The sequence below is a fragment of the Haliaeetus leucocephalus genome, unplaced genomic scaffold (assembly GCF_000737465.1).
Source record: "Haliaeetus leucocephalus isolate CR32 unplaced genomic scaffold, Haliaeetus_leucocephalus-4.0 Scaffold1, whole genome shotgun sequence".
Taxonomy (NCBI): domain Eukaryota; kingdom Metazoa; phylum Chordata; class Aves; order Accipitriformes; family Accipitridae; genus Haliaeetus; species Haliaeetus leucocephalus.
In genome coordinates this window covers 15,396,088-15,415,982 of record NW_010972437.1, presented here as the reverse complement: position 1 = coordinate 15,415,982, position 19,895 = coordinate 15,396,088, and positions in this window count along the sequence as shown.

Below are 19,895 nucleotides of genomic sequence, written 5' to 3'. Positions count from 1 at the left end.
CCTGTGTGAGACGAAGCACTAAAATTAAGGTCATCACTGAGGAGTTGGAAAAAATAGTTTTCTATTTTTAAAAAAGAACTAAGTCGAACTTCTCAGGAAGAAATGTAAGATCTTGTTGTCTACACAGGAATTGGGTATTTTTTTAATCCATAAAATACACAGTATCATATGGTGCCTGAACCTTAATTCAAGTAGCTCAACAACATGAATAAGAAAATGCCAGGTCCATTTAACTGTGTCCTTTGTCAAATGCCAATAGAGATGGTGACTTTTTATAAATATCCAGTAGTTAAAAATATAAAACACTGTAAGTAGATAAGGCTACATGGCTTGTATTAACGTGAGGTCATTTCACCCATTTATGATTCCTCTTTGGCTGGAGACACACATTTTGTCCTATCCCTTAAAATAGCCTGTGGGTCTGGAGATTTCTTAGGAAGAAGTTGGCACAGACCTACATCAAAGGAGATCCCAGAAAAAGCACCAGAGCTCCATATCGCTGCACTAGCTCCAAGGGGGCCTCAGAAATTTAACTCTATGGGATGTAGAGAAGCACTCTTAATAGCATAGCCACGTTGTGGACTGTTTCATGGCTTTCCCACTGAAATGTGTACATTTTGGGCTGCATTTGGGCAAAGAATCCATGTACAGCTTTAAGCCTCAGCCACGCACCATGCAGTGGAAAACACTTCTCCAGCAATAAATAGCTGAGGCTGTTGTTACTGAAACCTTTACTTGCGCCTGTGAGACTTGTTCTTTCATCAAATTACTTTAGTTTAATTGAGAAATCTATATTCACACAGGGGGCATTAGCATGCTGGGATTAAAATGACGAGCGTTTCCACAGGCCTATCTATTTGTATGATGCACTGAAGATTGAATTTTCTCGCAGTTGTGCAAGTAAATATGGAAGAATGACAATACATCGTATTGGAAATTTGCCTTGACCGCACATGCACACCCTGTGAAGTGCGAAGCAGTTCTGACTCTTTGTAGCCTGTCCCCTCCCTTGAATTTTTTATGCCACCTTTAGATTGCTGGGTCTTGATATTACTGCAATGTTGTCCAACTTAGGATTTACAACATTTATTGACAGCAGGAAAACACACTCCCCCTCATATCTCTATAACTCTTCAGATCCTAATGCTGACCATGATCTCATTACCCATTGCTCAATGTCTAAACCTTGCTGTTTAAGTCAAATAGACATTTCAGGATGATATGTAAAAAGATTTGTTAACATTATGAGATCGATTCACTACAATGAATCTAAAACAGAGAATACATACTGACATGTGTCACTACATCACACACACACTGTTGTTTATAAAACCTACAAGGTTTTACAAGGTCCATCATAAGATAACCTCTAAACAGAAAAGCAATGAATCGTGCCTATGCAGAAAAAAAAGTATTCACGAAAACACACAAGGAATTATGAGAAATATGTTAACAGTCATCAGTCCAGCTTTAATTCTTCTGACACACCTTATTAGTGTGCCCATCGCCTTAAACTCTCATTGCCAACCTCAGGTGTGAGAGGCACGGCGTTGTACGATGGCACATCCCCGCCTAAGGGGTGGGAGCGCCGGTCGCACGCCCAGCCTGGGGGAGGGTGAGCGGGACCGGCCTGGAGGGGCAGAAATGTGCAGAGATGTCTCCGGAAGACAAATGTCACGGGCAGCAGCTTGGCAGCTCCCTCTGTCCCTGCTGTGATGGGGTCGGCAGGGCTGTCCCAGAACTGCACTGCCTCCATGCCACCAGCATCTCTGCCTGCGTAGAGAACCCCTCTGGGATCTCCAGCTTGACAACCACGTGCTTGGAGGGTGCTTTTCTTGCCCACCTTTATTTTTGAGATCCACTGTTGTGACTTGCAGGTAGGTCCCCAGCTGGTTCCATGATCCATGTTTGCCTCTCCTTTCTGGCCTGTGCCGATAGAGAAAGGGGTAGATAAATGGGGGGAAAATTTATAAAAATGAGCAGTCCAAACTCTATGCACATTGGTAGTCTACCCATCCCCATTGCCCCCCACCCCTGAAGATATAATGGCCCAGAAACATCAGATTCTCTCTATTTTTATAGCACAAATCATGGTTTGTTTGGGTTAAAAAAATTAACTTCACTTAAGTGTCATCATTTGTCTGCGTGCATGACATGGATGAGACAGTACACTAGTTTTGCTCACATTACTGTTTATATACCTGGAAACCAGGGACAAATGCACATACATAGAAGTGATAAATGTAGAACCTCCTCTACTTTAAATGCCTCTTTGAATTTTTCACTGCTCATGCAAAATTATTTCTGTCAATATTTTAATTTCAGTCAGGAAGGGTGGAATCAAAGAAAGAGTGACACCCAGGAAAATTGTTGTCAGCAAACTGATGACTACATTCCATAATTAAGAAATAATGTAAAGAATTAAAAAGCCTGATAGAAATGCAGTTGCATTTTTGTGAGTTTAGTGCTAAAGAATCAAGGATGAGAAGACTTATTAAGAGATAAATATTACAATATTCATCACTGTATATTATTGTAAGATGCGTTATATACATAAATGATCATTTCTGTAATCATAAGAATATTAATGCAGCAGCTAATAAATAAAATAAGCACCAAAGGACAAGAATATGACCTTAAAATCCTTACTCAGCTGCCCTATTAACTTTCTGAACACCACTGAAAGTGTGTGTCAGCTGCTTAAATTAAAGGGAGAGTAATTAAAATTACACAAATAATAGGTGACTGGGGTCAGTCTCCATCACCCTATCTCCTATATTTCAGAGTATTTTACATTTTTTCCATCAATATGCAATCTTAATTTTCCTTACACATCTCCCAGGTACTCTTGGTTTAAAAACAACTTACCATAAGAGGCAGAGCTGTTGACTGATGGTCAGAGCACAGGTTTTGGGGCAATAGTCTTAAATCCCTTCCCATAGTGTACCAGGCAAGTCGATTTCTCAGTATCTTTGAGTATCACTGTACTTTGTCATCTTTCTTTTTAGACAAGCACTTTTAGTAGGAAAAAAGGAAAAGAAGAAAGAAAAATCAGATCTATATTTCAGATCTATACCTAAGATCCCCTTTTCCATGAAGATGGCTTACATACAGCAAATGAGCAAAAAAGTTATACTCTTATGCTTTTCTCTGGGACATTAAAAGTCACAGGTAGAAATGAATGTGTCTCCATAATAATCCAGACTTTTGTATTTTTACTGTAATAAGAGTAATAATAGTAATAATCATAATAAAAGACTTGAAAAAGTGAGACTGGGAATTGAATCAGACAAGGCAAGAGAAACCCAAATGGCAGCAATATCTCCCCATAGGGTCCTGACCAGAAGTAGTTCTTTCCTCAGAAAACATTGAAAGGCTTCTCTTAATGCCAAAGCATTTTACAGTCTTTGCTGGAAGTCATTGCACAGGTACAAATTATTTAATAATAACCATGCTGAAAACTTATAGGCATCCTAGTATTGTCCTTAATAAAGAATTTTGAGGGCACGGTCTAAACACAGCATCTAATGCGTGTCTTCAGCCACTTTTGGAATGCAAGAAAGAAGTGGAGCTATTTTGCTCTGTTAGTACTCTGTATTGATATGGTAAAGGGGGAAAGGTCTAATGTAGATGCCTACCTCCTTGATGGGGGCATTCTGCAGCCCACAGAGGCAGGAGGAGGAGAGGGGAAGGGGCTTGCAGCTTTAGGAAGTCCAGTGCACAGAAGGGCTTCACAGGTGCTCGCAGCAGTCATATATAGACTTGTTAGAGCTAACAATGGATATTTGCCTAATTTTACTGACCTCAATCCTGCTAAACCTGCTTCATAGCCCCCTCTGTGTGACCAAGTCCCTTAATGTTTTATAAAATCCACTCTTCATTAAATAATCATAATTATTTTTCCAAATGATTTAGCAGAATAGAAAGTATTCAGTTTTCTTCCCCCGTAGTCCCACCTGTGCAGGCTCTAGGTTAACATTTTTTTTGTTGCAGGGGTGCTATACTCTGGCTTAGATTTGTATGTGCTCATTAAGGCTCTGATTTCAGTGGGAACTCCAGAGACTTGTAGCGAAGTCCTGCTGTTATGGCTATTAGTGTTGTAGCTCTGGAGAGCCGTACAGGGCATTTGCTGTATTAGGCCTGAGGGTAAGCCCAACTCTCTCATCTGGAAGAGGTATTCTGATCAATGGATGAATATGAATGGTTCATAAAATGAGCACTGAATAAGTAGAAAAAGAATTCTTCCGTAATACTGGCATAAGAGTCAGAGAAATATGAGTGAACACAAGTAGAGGTTGGCAGAATGGGCTTTAGCAGTCTCATATCTGCTCTCACAGACTACAGCTCTTGTCTTGTATTTCTTCCTTGAGTTGCATCAGGCACAAGCTCATCCATACTGGAAGTTTTGTCTAAGAAGTTACACAGCAGTAAATCAGGGCATACTAAAAAAAAACCCAAACGAACAAAACCAAACCAACCCCCAAAAAAGGCAAGTTGCCCCAATATATAACTCCTTTATAATTCATAGCTTCTAAGTGGTCATAAATATCTCTAGCTCTGGGAAAATACAAGGGAGCATGGTGTATATATTTAACATACCAGTCTTATTTACTACATTTCCAAGACTTTGGGCTGTGGAAAAATCTACTGAGATTGAAGATCTCCAACAGAGAGCAATGACACATTTGGCACAAAATAAGATTAGATTAAACGAAACCAAATAGATTAAACCATTCTGCATCTCTTTCTCTTCCTTTCTGGCTCTGAAATTCTCTTTTACAAGTAGCTCCGTAGAAATCTTACTCTGCATGATATTGAATTCAGATAGGATTCAGCTATGCCACTTAACCAGCTATCAGAGATGATGGGGAGTCGCTCTCTTTTTGAGAAAACTCAGAAATGTACAATTCTGCCTCATGACAGAAGAGCACAGCAGTGGCTACACACTCCTCTTGCCAGAGCAAAGTAAACCTCCCTCCAAATCATGCCTTCTCCTCAGGAAAGAAGCGAGAGGCTAAAATACGCTCCCTCCCCATACCTTATACCTTGCATGACGGGAGCAATTCAGCATAGACTTGCTGCTGTGTAGGGTGGCTTCTTGTGAGTTGGGCCTTGGATGTACATGCCTGGAGGTCATGTAGGGCCATCGGCATGCAGCTACCTTCTGCACAGCCGTTCTGCGTGGGGAAAGCCAGCAGCTCAATGGTAGGGCACTGACTGACAGAAGATCTTTGGTTAGTTTTTTTGCTCTACAGGTAAACTTTGGAGGTTTCCTGAGAGCCTAATTTCTTTCTTCAGGTGGTTAAGAAGATGTAGTCAATTTGTTTTTCAAATATTGTATATGGAGACTAAGTGAGCCAATCCAAAAAAAGAAATCTCTCTCCCCCACCCTTTATCCATCTGTTTTCCTTGTATTTTTGTCATTTCTCAGTAAAACTGAAGACAGATGGGAAATGTAGTTTCTTACAAAGTCATTGCTGGTTAGAATGTCACCGAACTCAAAAGGACTTTATTGCTGTCCTCCTAGAAATTGTCTGTCTTCAATATTTTCCTAACCACCACCTTTTTGTGATGGCTGAATTTAGGATGGAAATTCTTATTTTAAACAGTCTATTTTTACAGCAACTTATCAAACAGTGGCCTTTAGCTGTTGTTCTGTGACAGCCACTCTATTAAAATCCTGATGTAAACAAGTGGAGAAGGTGAACTAGAAGTGCAGATATTTGCACAGAATTACTGTCAGGTAAAATTTTAAAGATAGGTTTTATGAACCCATTATTTGCAGTCAAGGCTTTTGACTGCAGCATCTGAAATCATTTAAGTAGATAAAGTGTTTTGTCAAAACATACTGCTGGGAGTCAGTATGTAACTTCTTTTTATGTAATTCAATTTGCTTCTGTTGTTTGCATGAAAGTGGGATATCTAGCTGGGCAGTGATAGTGGTGCTGTGTATGATCACAATATGGTAACTTTCCAGTGTAATTAACATTAAATGCCTTTTGTTTTCATGTAGTGCTTAATGCATGCATAATTGCAGTGTACATACAGCCCTACCAAGGAAGATGCTTGAGGGCTTTTAAATACAAACAACAAACCCCAAAGATTTTATAGTTCTCTTAGGAGTGGGAGATGCACAAGAACGTGTGCCCACGTTAAAAGCGTGAATCTCTGTGTCCTGTAAATCTCTGCTTGATATAGAATTTGAAAGAGACGGGCTCTTTAAAGAGAGTGCTGTTGCTGGTCTTTCAGCCCTGAGTCCCCTGCCTGAGGTGATGCTGAACAGGACTGCCCTGTATGACAGTCTGGCTTGCTACGGCCCACTGAGCAGTTCCATAAAGGCAGTGTTGTTAGAGCACAGAATGTGCTAGCAAACCTTCCTCCACCCCAGAACACCACCCTGAGTGTGCTAAGATTGTCTGCGCATAAGGCACCTTTTGAAGAACATAGCCTAAATATTCACCAAATATTCGCTCACTCACTTAAGAGGCTTTCTGGTCTTAACATTTCCAGATCCTCTACTTCACCTGGAGCCGCAGCAGACACAGAACGTGACCCAGGGAGTCAATAGGAAGTTCACTAAACCTGATCCTGTTGGCTGGCGTTTTCCTGAGGTACCGAGCAGTACCACAGAGCTTATGTGGACTGGCATCATTTCATATGAGATCATAATTTTGGCCAAGCCATACCTTACAGTATTTTTCGTTTTCATTTTCATGGAACCAGCACTTCCCAAATGGACTTTGAGAAAGCTGGGAAAAGATGGAACTGTAACAGTTCCAAATGTAATTTCCAAACATACTTCACTTAGCTGCTACTGTCAATAGAAACAGTGATGGCAGGAGGAGGAGGAGGCATTAACATACCACTTTGACATATCTTGTGTACTATTGTGTGTATACTATACTTCGGGAACGTCTAACCAAATAAAACACATAGTGGACAGTAAGCTACAGTACGAAAGCAGCAGGACTCGGGGACCAGATCTTCTCCATTAGCATATTGGCAGAACAGTAGTAGATCAATGGAGAAATCTGAAGACATATGAGAAGAAGAAAGCATTTACCAGACAGTAGCAATGGTCAATGTAAGCAGAGAAAGATAAGCAGCAAAGAAGTTGTTACATAAAAGAACAATAGCTTGGTGCGGTAAGATTATAAGTCTTTTAGTAGACCCTTTCTATCCAGCTTTTCCTTTTAGAACTTCATTTCAATCTGCTACACATCAAAGCCAGAGGAGTTCTGTAAAATGCTCAGGCATCCTTTGCCCAGACTTAATCCTACATCTCTGCACGTAAATCAGATCATTAAATTAGTTATTACATAGGGTAGGGATTGAGAAAGCTAACAAGAGAAAGCAAGCCACAATCCCTCATATATGTTACTAAGAGCTTGCCTACACGACCACGTAATACTACTGTAGCTGCATCAGTTAAGAAAGTGATTAGAACAGTACTGTGTAAACAGTTTATTTGAAGATAATTCCTACCTTACTGTAGCATTTCCCTGCAAAACTGGTGTCTTTATAGCAGTACACCCCAGACTAATATTGTGATAGGACTCCAAAAACCTCTTCCATGCATCACTTGAGCCACACAGCTGTAATTTTCATGTATTTGTGGTTCCACATTTCAGTCCAGTACTCCCTTCCTTTCAAAATTAGTCCTGGTTGTACCATTTAATCTACACTGTTTTCTAAGCCAATTACTTGGAGCAGTATGACCACTGGTAGTATACCAGCCTCAAGTCCTGTTCTGCCACAGCTGCAAAAGGGGCACTGGAATGGCTTGATACCAGCTGTGTTTGGCCCTGATCCAGCAAAGCACTTAAACACCTGTTCAACTTAAAGTATATGAGTAATCCTACAGAAGACAAGATGATAAATTCTTTGAACCAGTACCTGCTTAGATTCATAGACTGTGAAAACAGAAGGGAACATCTAAACATGTTGTCTGACCTCCTGTATACCACAGGATTTCTTTGAATTCAGTCTTGCTCAGTCTTTCCTTTCTTTCAGGAAAAAACCTTCCAACTCTAATGTTTAAATTTTCAGTGATGGAGAAACTACCACAGTTCTACAGAAATTGGATCAATGATTAACAATCCTCACCAGGAAAAAAGTATACATTTTTCAATCAAGACTTTATGAGGTCCTTTGGATTCACTGAATATTGCTGTGTTTTTATTAATTAGACTGAAGAGGCATGTATTATCACATTTCTTTTTTGTATACTTGCATATGGACTGCAATTAAATCAGCCCTTAATTTTTACTTTGACAAATTGACAAGCAGTGCTCTCGGAGTTTCTCAATACACAGAGATTATTTGGCCTTTAATCATACTCCTGTCTCTTCTCAGACTCCTCTTGTATTGTTCTATGCCTCCACAAGTCTGGTTTCTGGAATAAGAAACCAGGTATTTCAGGAGAGGTCATTGCTCACCATAGAGGCAATAGAGATTCCTACTTATAGTCCCTTTTTTCCTCACCAGGGGTAAGACAGGACATTTTGGCTCCATAGTCACGCTGAAATTGTACACAGAACCATTCTTCACGTGCCAATCTTTTCAGTGTAATTGTTTTCTAGGACAAGTGCAATCTCCTTTAAGTGCCTACACACATTCTTTGTTGTTCCTCAGTATATGATCTTACCTTCACCGAAATGCATAGTTTGATTGTGCCCAAAGTACCCTGTAACAGTTTTCATTATACCTTCATCTCTTATTTATGCTCTATTCACAGTCTTAGTATTTTCAACAACTTATTGTGACTCTTTTCTTCCACACCATGAATTAAGATACCAAATATAGTAAGATTACAACACACTAGAAATGTCCATGCTTGGTGGATGATCCCACGTTTCCAACTACATTTTGAGAGCAACGTCATGTTTAACCCATTTAATATGTACCATATTGATTTTGTAATATTCGGGTTTTGCAATAAAATGTTGGGTGATATCAAATCAAAGCACTTCACATAAAAACTATCGTTTCTCCCTATATATGTATAATATCCTAAAGTTTTCATCAAAAGATATCAAGTTATTCTGATGAGATCTAGGTTTCATTAACCCTTATTGATTGGCTTAAATTATGTCAGTCTCCTCGCATAACGTTGCAATCTCAATATCACTCTATTATTTGCTTGTAATTTCTATATAAAATCATCCACATAGAGTTCCAAATTATTATTATTATTATTATTATTATTATTATTATTATTATTATTATTATTATTGAAACAGTTTGTGGTAGAAATTTGGAGAACAAGGAGGAAGGGGATCCACTTGTGAAGAGAGAGCCCATGGGCTGAAGATCCACCTTGCTAAGTTTATCTTCTCAGAGGTAAGCAAAGGTTGAAAAGAAAAAAAACCCAGAGGGAAAAAAGCTCTTTCTAAGGCAGAAGAGAAAGGATTAAAAAGGCTGTTTTAATGAATAAGGAAAAAGGGAGAGGAGAGGAAAAAAAATCAGTTATCAGAGATGCTTGGAAAGACTATAGTACAAAGCAGAGAAACATTGCTAGGGTTGACAGAAGTGTATTCAAGGTACTCCTAATGCTAAATAAAAGATTCCAAGTTGAAGGATGAGTGACAGAAAACAGCAGCCAAAACCAAAGGCACTAGCCTTGTGTAAGCACTGCTTCTGTGTAACTAAATAGTAGTGATGATAGTTAATCATGGCTTTACACAGGAAGAGCAGAAGCCTTAGCACATACAGAGTCTGATCTCATGAAATCTCTCCATATACATAAGTCCTTTCATCTAGCATTTCAGCTTCCTTTCATGCACCCTACCCGGAGACAACTAGGAAGCAATGCCACACCTGACCGGTGCCACTGACAAACACAGGAAATACTGGAAGTTGGCATGGCGAGGACATATTCAGCTAAACCCGGGTTCTCTTTTCCCAGAGAAGAGTACTTAAAAAGAAGAAAAAGAAAAGTAGTTTTTGGAGAAGGACAGTTTTAACAAGATCTTTTCTGTTTGCTCCATCCCCCGTGAGGGTTCAGAGCACTGGAATTTCTGCAGGCCTCTGTTTGAAAATAAGGGGCTAATGAAAAGGTATGTGCATGGCTTGCTACCCTAAACTAGTCCTACTAGAATATCCTGGGATTTGCCAAAGAACTAAATGACGTTGACATAGAACACTTTAAGGGAAAAGTCACCTTTTATTCTTTGCTTTTCAGTATTTAGAAATATAGCTTCAGTTTCCTTTGTGGTTTTTGTATAAAGGAAATTCATTTTGAATAGAGATGGGTCCATTTCTTTAGGTTTGATCTCAATGGATACTGAAGCTGGACTGCTGCGCCTTCCAACTCTTGCAATTTCTGGGGAAAGAGAGGGCAGCCAGGTTTAGATGAAGAGGACAGAGGAATAGTAAAAAAAGAAATATTTAACATGGAGAATCTCAATTGCTGAGAAGAGCAGCGTTAATATAAGGCCTAACTATTTCTATGAGGAGTAGGTACAATTAGAACCTTTGTCTAACATCCTACACAGTGTAATTTATTTTCAAGTCAACCAAATTCCATGCTGTGGTGAAATTTCCTCACGGCCATTTTAACCAATGAATTTATTGTGTGCTCCATGAAGGTCAGCCCATTTAGACATCCAGATGTAAGCAGGACATTGCAGACACGCAGTTCCAAGGAATGCATGCTGCTCAGTGGAGAACCGAATCGGGTCCTCAGAGATCACACGTAAGCCTCATTTTGCATATATCAGCTCTGCCTTTGGATTTTTTTTTTTAGTCATAATAGTTTTTCAAATACATGGTAGAAGCACAAAAAGCCACTGCTGTTCAGGGAAGTTCTGCATGTGCTCAGACATCTTTTCTTTCTTTGCTTTGGATCTATTCCTTCCCCAGTAGTAAAGCATAGTGGGGAATCCTATGATGATAGAAGCAGTCGATACCTTTGTAAGAACAGAGAGCTGTCTTTAGCACATGTATGCCTTTAGTTCAATAAACAACCTAGGTCTGCACCTAATTTTCCACTGAAGGATCTAATACCAGCAGAGAACATTTGGAGCATGGTACAATGCTAGTCTTTTTAGCTAGACATTTCCTTGACTATAGTGAGGCTTTTTCTTCCTTCTAGCATGGAAAGGGAGGATTCTATCACCTGTGATTTAAACTAAGTGATACTTTTCTTATAAGGTAAATAGTTTTTCTACGAGGCTCGAATATTTGATACCTAAATAAAGAAAATAATTTAACCAACATAAAAAAAAAAGAAGAAAAGATATAAAAAGAAAGAGAGAATAACCAAAGAAGACTTTGGGGATCAGATTCCTGGCATTAGTAAATCAGCTTAATCATTTTGGGTGCCACAGTTGGCAGGAATAGGCTAATTTTTTTCTGGATGCCCTCAGTCTAGTAGGTAACTTGCTGAGAAATTGCAACACAAATTCTGATGTTGTCTCAAGTGTCCCTGAGAAATTAAGATATGCTCAACGTTTTTTAAAAAGGACAGTCTGTTTCTGGCTTTGTCTGTGCAGTTGTACAAGTTTGGGAGAGAGCTATTCTTTTGCACCTAATGTTGAAATTCATCCTAAATGTCTTGCATCATTATTACCTATTGACTGTGGTGAAGGAAAAGACATTTTAAGAAAATATGTTTCAATGACAGAGCAAAATAAACACTGGAACATATAGCTGGTAACTCATTAAATAAGAAGTCTGGCTTTTATCTGGCTCTTCAAACACATTTTAGGCACTTCAACAAGATTAGAAAAACACTTTAATGCCAAAAAAGAAACTCCTTTAATCACTTCTCTTCTAAGAAGATACCTGCATGAAAAGAGGAGAATTAACCTCTCTGCTGCCACTACTCCTTTTACTGCAAAAAAGCATTTGTAACATTTCTAATCCATTTGGTTCTGTCAGATGGAAACAGCTATATTTTCAGAAGCATTAATCAGATGGGAAGATATTTTCAAGTACGTATCTTGCTGGGAAATTATTAGTATACACTAGACCATCATTAGTCTACTCTAATGGAACAGCAAGAGCCCCAGTTTTCCCAAGTGCCAGAGACAAGGCCAGTCTATCGTGTCCTTTATGGTCCAAGACTTCTTTTGCTTTTGTAGTTTTATTTACCCTATCGCATTACAGAGAAGGGAAAAAAAACCACTCAAAAACTTCTCGTAACAATTTAGAGAGTAAATGAAAGCCAACAAGGAGAGAAGGGGTGAACAAGTAAGAGTCACCATCAGATGTGTACATCCCACTGAGCTAGATACAAAATAGCTGCTGCAGTGTAAGATGACAAAATAATTAAATGATGTGGTCAAAACCAGAAGCAAAACAATATATATATATAAACATATTGCAGCATTGGACACAACTCTTAAGGCTGAATTGCCCTCATGAGTGCTTCGGCAAATACATCCTACAATATAACAAAGGAATGAAATCATGCGGCTCTTGGGTGGTTTTGCTGGGACTCTCTTCAGGATCAGTTGAAAGCCTGAGTGTCAAGCAGGGGGAAAACCCTTTCACAGACTGGATCTCTCTGCCCCATTCCCCAGCCTTGAGCCTGGCCAAGGCCAAACTCTTGCAGATGGAAAGTTCAGCTGTTGTGCTGCCTCTTTTCATTCCTCAGTGGAAAAAGGAGAGGTGCTGTTGGGGGGAGGTGACTTCCTATTTCAGCAAAGAGCATTCTGTTACCACCTCTGCTGCTCCCAGCAGGTGTTCTTAATGTGGTCTTAGAAGATGAAGTACCTGTGTCTCTTATTTTTTATTTTTTTAGGTCCTGTTTGTGGAAACTGCTATAGATGAAATAAATAATGACCTCAGGAATATACTGCATATTTTCCGAAAGGCAAAAGCTCTTTTAAATTTTTCTCATCCTTTTGAAACTATTCTTGCTTTTCTTGCTCCCAAAATGCAGTGAAGTAAGACTACGTTTTAGTCTGCTCAGCCCCATGAGCACTGCCTTCACATCCCAGCAGGTATCCTGCTCATTTTTGGTTTCTCCAGACAGTAGGTAAACTTCTGGATACTTCTCTGACTTATAACAGGTGTGCTTTTGATGTTTGCCTATAGGAACCTTAAACTTGGGGTCCTTCTATTATTTTGTCCAACAAGGCAAGGCATTGCAGTCAAGGGAGATGTTATTGTGGAAATGACAGAATATGTTCAAGGGCAGTGAATAAGTTCCTTTTCAATAAAAGCACACATTATGTCCAAGAACAGTCAAAAGGGTTAAAATACAATCTTTCCAGATAAGTTTCTAGCCATATCAGGCTCAAAAAGTCAAAAGATTTGAAAGCTATTAGTACTTCTGTAGATCATCCTCTTCCAGACACTCTTTTTTCTTTTTTTTTTTTTTCCCTTTAACTGACAGGTTGCAGTTAAAAATTAAAGTAAAAAGAGGCCCTCTTTTTGCTGCATACTTTTAATGGAACTGAAGCCAAAATAAGTCAGACTAAATTATGGGAGTAAATGACCTCCCGGGAAGTATAATACCAAATTCCAAAGAACTCTAAAGAGTTTCCTTTGATCTTTTTAGCTTCACAGCCTGAAATTCAAAATCTGTATTTAATTTTAGATTGCATATGCCAGCTTTTAAGTTTCCTTTCTAACATGATATATCATTTTAAATGATAGAACACCTTTAACTTGTATTTCTTGAAAATGCTGACTATCCTTTCTTTATTCTTTTACACTATAAAAACAGATATAAATATTACTAATTGCAAAAATAATTTGGGGTTGGGTGCTGTAATGGATAAACCATTGACCTTCACTTAAGAGACTGTGCCTTCAAGCTCAACCTGAGTTTCTAAGTGAAATGACTTTGATCTGAGACACAAGTAACTTCAGTTCAATGCCCTAGAGGATATAGATCTAGAAAAAAGGACAAGCTGAGCACTTCACTATATATTCCTGTTACAATTTAGGAGGTAGACAAAGGATGCTATTTTTCAAATGTGGTATAAAGGGCCTATTTCTTTCTATGGCCACAGAGTCACATTGCAAGAACTGTGTTCCTAAACCAGAAATCTCTGAAGGCACAACAAGCTGTATTAGCTCTTGGCTGGAGAATTCTCTGACCTATGCACTTGAGCACAGACTTTAGATATGGGCAACTGGAATAATCTCCCTCTTGAGTCCAGAAGTGAGCCACAAAAGTCTTTATGCCTTATGCATTATGAAAGAAGCCACCTTTCTTGAGGAAAAGTAGGTTGTAGCAGGTTGGCTGGAAGCACAACATGAAAGAGCAGCTGCTAATCATTGAACTTTTATACTGGAAAAGCCCTAGGAAAAGTGCTTACACACATTGTGTTGTTGTGTGTCTGCCTGATGATTGGCCAAACAAAGGTATAAATACAGTCCAGAATTTTGCAATATAACAGCGTTCTGAATTGCATCCTGGAGGAATAATTTGTAATGCATAATTTATCCACTGAATTTAGTTTCTTCTTCTACTGACAAAATATCCATAAACTGGTCATGATTGCCTCACTCGTTGTTTTTTTAAACGGAAGGACTGATTGATAAAAATTCTCTCAGATTATTTGGAGTTATTTGAGCTATATAGAGATAGTTCCAACTGACTGGTTAAATTACATGTTTTTGTTTCACTTTCCTGATTACGAAAATCAACCAGTCAACCAAGCCACCCCTGCCCCACACCATTTCCTATATGGGAATACCTGGTGTGAATGTAGCATTTTCTTTTCCATGAAGACACAAACACAATAAGGTGCTCTGCATATTCTGCAGTTTTGAAAGGGTGGAGCCTTTTTTGACTGTGTAAAAGAAATGGTCTTGAAGCAAGAGGCTGAACTTCCTGGGGTCAATCACTACAGGTTTTAATCCAACCCTTACTTCTTATCACAGCCCCCCCCAGACAGCAGTTACTGTTTACCTTCCTTCTTCCTAGTGAATTGCTGACAAGTCATCCAGCTGGTCTCTGAAAAATAGAAGAGATCAAATACATACAAAATAATTTTGAAATCATAACCTCAGAGAAAAATAGCAACGGCAACATTGGAACAGAACAATGAACATAGTCAATGTAAAATTGGGTTGTGCATAAGTCCTTTCGCTCACTAACATGGTAAAACAGATTGACGTGCTTTGAGGCTGTGGTTGCTGATAAGAAATGGCATTTGTAAGCCTTTTTACTCCCAGCCAAAGTGGAAGCAATTAAAATATTTAGGAGTAGCCTTCTTCTCCCCAGCCAAGCAAGAAGCTCACCTGGGCTTCCTTAGCAGTGATCCTATCTGCCACACTTCTGGAGAGAGAGGCAGACCAGAACCGGCACAACTGGAAAACCTCAGTGGCAGGAGTTTGTACAAGTTGGGGAAAGTAAAGTTAATAGGTATGCTATCCTGTGTGCTATGACTGGCTGCCCAACAGGTTCAGAAAAGCATATTGTTGCCTTTGGTTTATCTGCTTGCATAGATTTTACAATTTTTCTGCTCATTTCTGCTTGCTACAGTACTTTCTTTCCCCCAAAGTTCTAACAATAGAACCAAATTATAAGGAACAAATAATTTAGGAAGACATCTGAAAACAAAATTACCAATTCAAAACTAACTGTTCTCAAAGGGTCAGGGTTGTCTGGTGCCAATAATCTCTTGGATTCCTTTAGGCCAACAACAAAGTTGTAAACTTTCTCAAAGTCTGGGATATTCAGGTCTCAGTTTTACCTTACCTTAACTCTGTAATGGATATTAAAATTTGTTGATTCAAGCTTTCTTATTTCTAATATTACAATACTAGTCAGCATTTACAGAAAACTTAATGTTCACCCCAGCAGAAGCCAATTTATGTTTGTTAGTATTCTATCTATGATTTTAAATGTTCTTCCCCCCCAAAAAAGAAAAAAAAACCACCACAAAGAAACAAACCAACCCAAACCTCTGATTTTTATGAAAGAACTATGAAAAAGAAACTCCAGACTCAAGGTTGGTTAAGTGGTCAGTTAATTATGAAAGATATACATTTTCATCTATTAATCCTGCACATGAAAGTTTCATTCCCATGTAAAAAGGGTGCAAATTCATTTCAAATGCAAAAGCACATCTGTCCAACATTCCTGCACATAAGCGTTTTCATGAGCTTGATGGGTAGTTTTATGACCAGCTGAGAGAAGAAAACTGAGCTGGGGATCAGAAAAAACTCTCAGTGAAAGTGCTGGTAGTCATTTAAAACTTGAGCAGACAAAGCATTCCAGAACACACTGCAGTTTTTAAGTGAAAGTAGAGGAGATAGACAGAGAAAATCACATTTAAATTGTCTGAACAAGCCCCCTGCTGAGAGAAAGGTGGAGGGATATTACATGTATATAAATATATATATATTAGCAGATCAACAGATTTGACACTATCATGCCTCAGTTCCCCACTGCATACACAATTGTCTTACATCTGGCACTCAGGTGGTGCCTCACACTGAGACTGCACTGTTTTCTCCCAGAGCCATCAGGCTCCAAGACCGATGGAGAGATCATGATTTTTCATAATTTGTATTTACGTTCTTAAATAAATAGCTACTGTCATTTTAACAACAATAGGACAACAATAGCAATAATGTTCTGCCTTCTAGGTGAATCTGTGTGTTATCTAAAATATTTTCTTTATGATTTTTACACATTTATTTTTTGAACTGTTGCAAAAGATTTTTGACAAATTGGTAGATGACGACTCCACAGTGCTAAGCAATCTTAGGATCTTATTGGCAGCCAAGGAGCCTTTTGCTTTGTATTGCAGAGGCATCAAACACTTCAGAGCCGTAAAGAAACATGAAAGCATATTAACCACTATTTTCACCCTCGACTATTTCTCTTACATCCCTCAATTATTTTAAATTAAAGATTGGTAAATTCCTTCGCTGTGAAGCATGTAGAATTTTACAGTTACATAATCTGATGCAGTGTCAGTCCATGACACTTTCATTATTCTGTTTTTTTCTGACCTTGTTCTCGGTTTCATGTATGTAAATGAGGAGAAAGAACCATCTCATCTCTGATAGTTTCTGAGTTCTTTTGATCCTCCTCGGGGTGTGAGTGCGCATGTTTGTACACACACCGGCATGATGGGGTTCCCAGCTTGGCCATGAGAGCTTTTAGGTGCTGAGATAATGCAAATAATAAAAAAATCAGAGTTGATTTATGTCCTTGTATGTGTGGGTATCTAATTAGTATTCAAAAAGCATTACTTTCAATTGGATGCAGGAATATATATTGTATGCCAAATATGTGATTCACACTGACTAATACAATATAAGTAAGAGACTTGTTTATTTATTTGCATTTAATTTTAAAGAAAAAGGTTTCTGACCATCCCTCTTCAAGATTGCATCAAGCTGCTGTCCCAGAAGCCCCCCCCCCATACATGTTTATTGAAATGAGTTTAAAGATAGCGTTTGGTAAGTTGGAGGGCCATTCTCTCCTTGTGCAGCTAATGTATCTCCCATTACTATTAAATGGTGTTATATGTGCATATTAAGGGAAGAATATTAGTGATTAATAACAACCCACATTTTCCAGTGTGCTGAACTCTTCCAGGAACCAGTGAAGGTCCTGAGAGCTGCCTAGTTTAGCTAAACTGTACCTTAAATGAACATATGTTTTATAGCAGATCTTTAAATAAACCCAGTGGATTCGGTGATCATTTCAAGGTCAGTCCAGTGTTAACTTTTGACATACAGCAATGTAGCTAAGTGTGCTTAAGAGTAAGAAAGGGTATTTATTTCAGTGCTAGCAAATAGTCATGGTTGGTCTGCCTGCAGCTCCCAAATTAGGCCATTTTAGCACTCAAAAGCACTGTGGATTTTTTTTCCCCTTACTGGTTAATGATATTAACTAGTCATTGTTCCCGAGAAAAGAAGGAAAAGGATGCACGTTAGGCTCATAGCAACTTCAATTAGTTGTCAGCAAAAGATTTTATCCTGGTAGCAAAACCAGAAAAAAAAATCTTTTAAATTAATTTGAAGATGCCTACATTTAGAGAATGGCATTGCTTTAACAGGGCTATGCAAATGAGTCCAATTTAGCATCTTGTATTCAGCTGGAAACCATTGCTAAATGATCGGGATAGCCAGTCACAGATATTAAAATGAATTATATCTAATCTGAATTTTAGTCACGCTACATTAACTAATAGAAAGTTATTAACATTTCAAGAGAAAAAAAGCTTTTGCCTGCAAAATTAACAGTGGCTGAGATGTGACCTGTGAGCCATGCAGCCTGATCACTGTAATGACAGTGTAATGGCATATTTACATTAAAATCTCTGCAGCTAATATGTGATTCAGAATTGGACGTTAAGTCGAGGATTATTTAGTCTGGCCTGTTGGCCTTTCTCTAAGTAGTTTTTTTTTACTTCAATACAAATCTGAAACTTTTCATTTCATGACTATTTATGTGACTAGTTTCTATGGCTATGTCTCTCCATCTTTACATCAGCTGCTTTATATGGCCAGCTTACTCTTTCATTTTTCCTGTCCTTTTTCCAATATATTTATCATTTTTTGCGGGCATGTACAACTTCAAGAAACCCACATTAGTTGCAAGCCAGTCAGGAAAAGGGACGTGTTTTTCTACTTCATTTTTACTGCTAATTTGCTTCAAAAGGCAGTATGTTTTCATGTTTTCCTTCCTACGCTTTTTAAATATACAGCACCTTAGAAAAAATGGATAATTCAAAGCCATCTTTATCTGGATAGAAGAAAATGTGTAATTATAAAGCTATTCTTATCCTTAGCAGGCAATGACAACCTGCTACAGTTTCTCCTGCTATCGGTTCATTTCTACCAAAGCAAAGCCTTGAAAGTTATGGACCTGATGATAATGTGGCAATTGTATAACCTATAACATTTGTTAAATTTGTGGAATACTTGCATATATGCATTTGTTTGCTTCATTGTTTAAAAGACACAACAACATTAAAAAAAAAACATAGAAAATGCAATGAAATTAAGAAGCTGACTAGATAAAATTATAACTTTCATTTGATAATTAGAGCATTATTCAGAGAAGTCCACTTTGAAGATGAGCATGATTGGGCTTGTGCTGGTTATTTGTACAAACCAGGACATTTTCATAAAGGCTCAGACTCCAGCTGGACCTTTAGTGCTGAGAAAAAAGCTGGATACATTTTACTAATGTACTTTTTTTTTGTAATTTTAATATTTGATTTATTTTTTGCATTAAATATGTGTTTCCTTGATGTTTTCTATGAATCCATAGGTGGATGCTATTCTACTGTGGGAGATATAGATACTTTTTTTATTTTTAATGAAAACTTAAATGAAATGCTAAAGCTAAAAGCAGTGATTAATGACCAAAAGCATATACCTTATACATTACAGATCTGTGTATATATTTACATACACCACCAGACAAATACATAAGTGCACAAATTTTGTCCAAAATAAGGAATAGAATTGTCCCATAATTAAGTCTTCAACATGACAAGTATTCCTACAAATTTTTCACTTCCTGTTCTTTAAACTTTAAAAGAACAAGCAGAGCCTCATGTGACTTAACTTCTTCACTGGTTTTCTATTTACAAAGGGTGTGTATTGTGCTTCTGCTTCAGCCTAGACATATGTCAATCACGTAATAGTCATGGTATAAATGCCATCTCACCTCCATTTCCCAATTAGAAAAAGAGAATTCATATAGGGACATCTGTTTGACTGACAAGTATCTATGCAGATAGAGCTCTGCGCACAGATTTGTACTAAACACAGGTGCTTCATTTACTGCAAATGTACAGCTTCATCATATTTCTGAAATCTTTATTACGATGCAGTCATACAATAAATGCTGATTGAAGAAATAACTAGAAATCTGAGCTGATATAACATGGTAATAAGCTTAACTTCATTTGATATTTCTGAAATCTTCTCCTAACATCTGAATTTTCTGTTCAAAATGC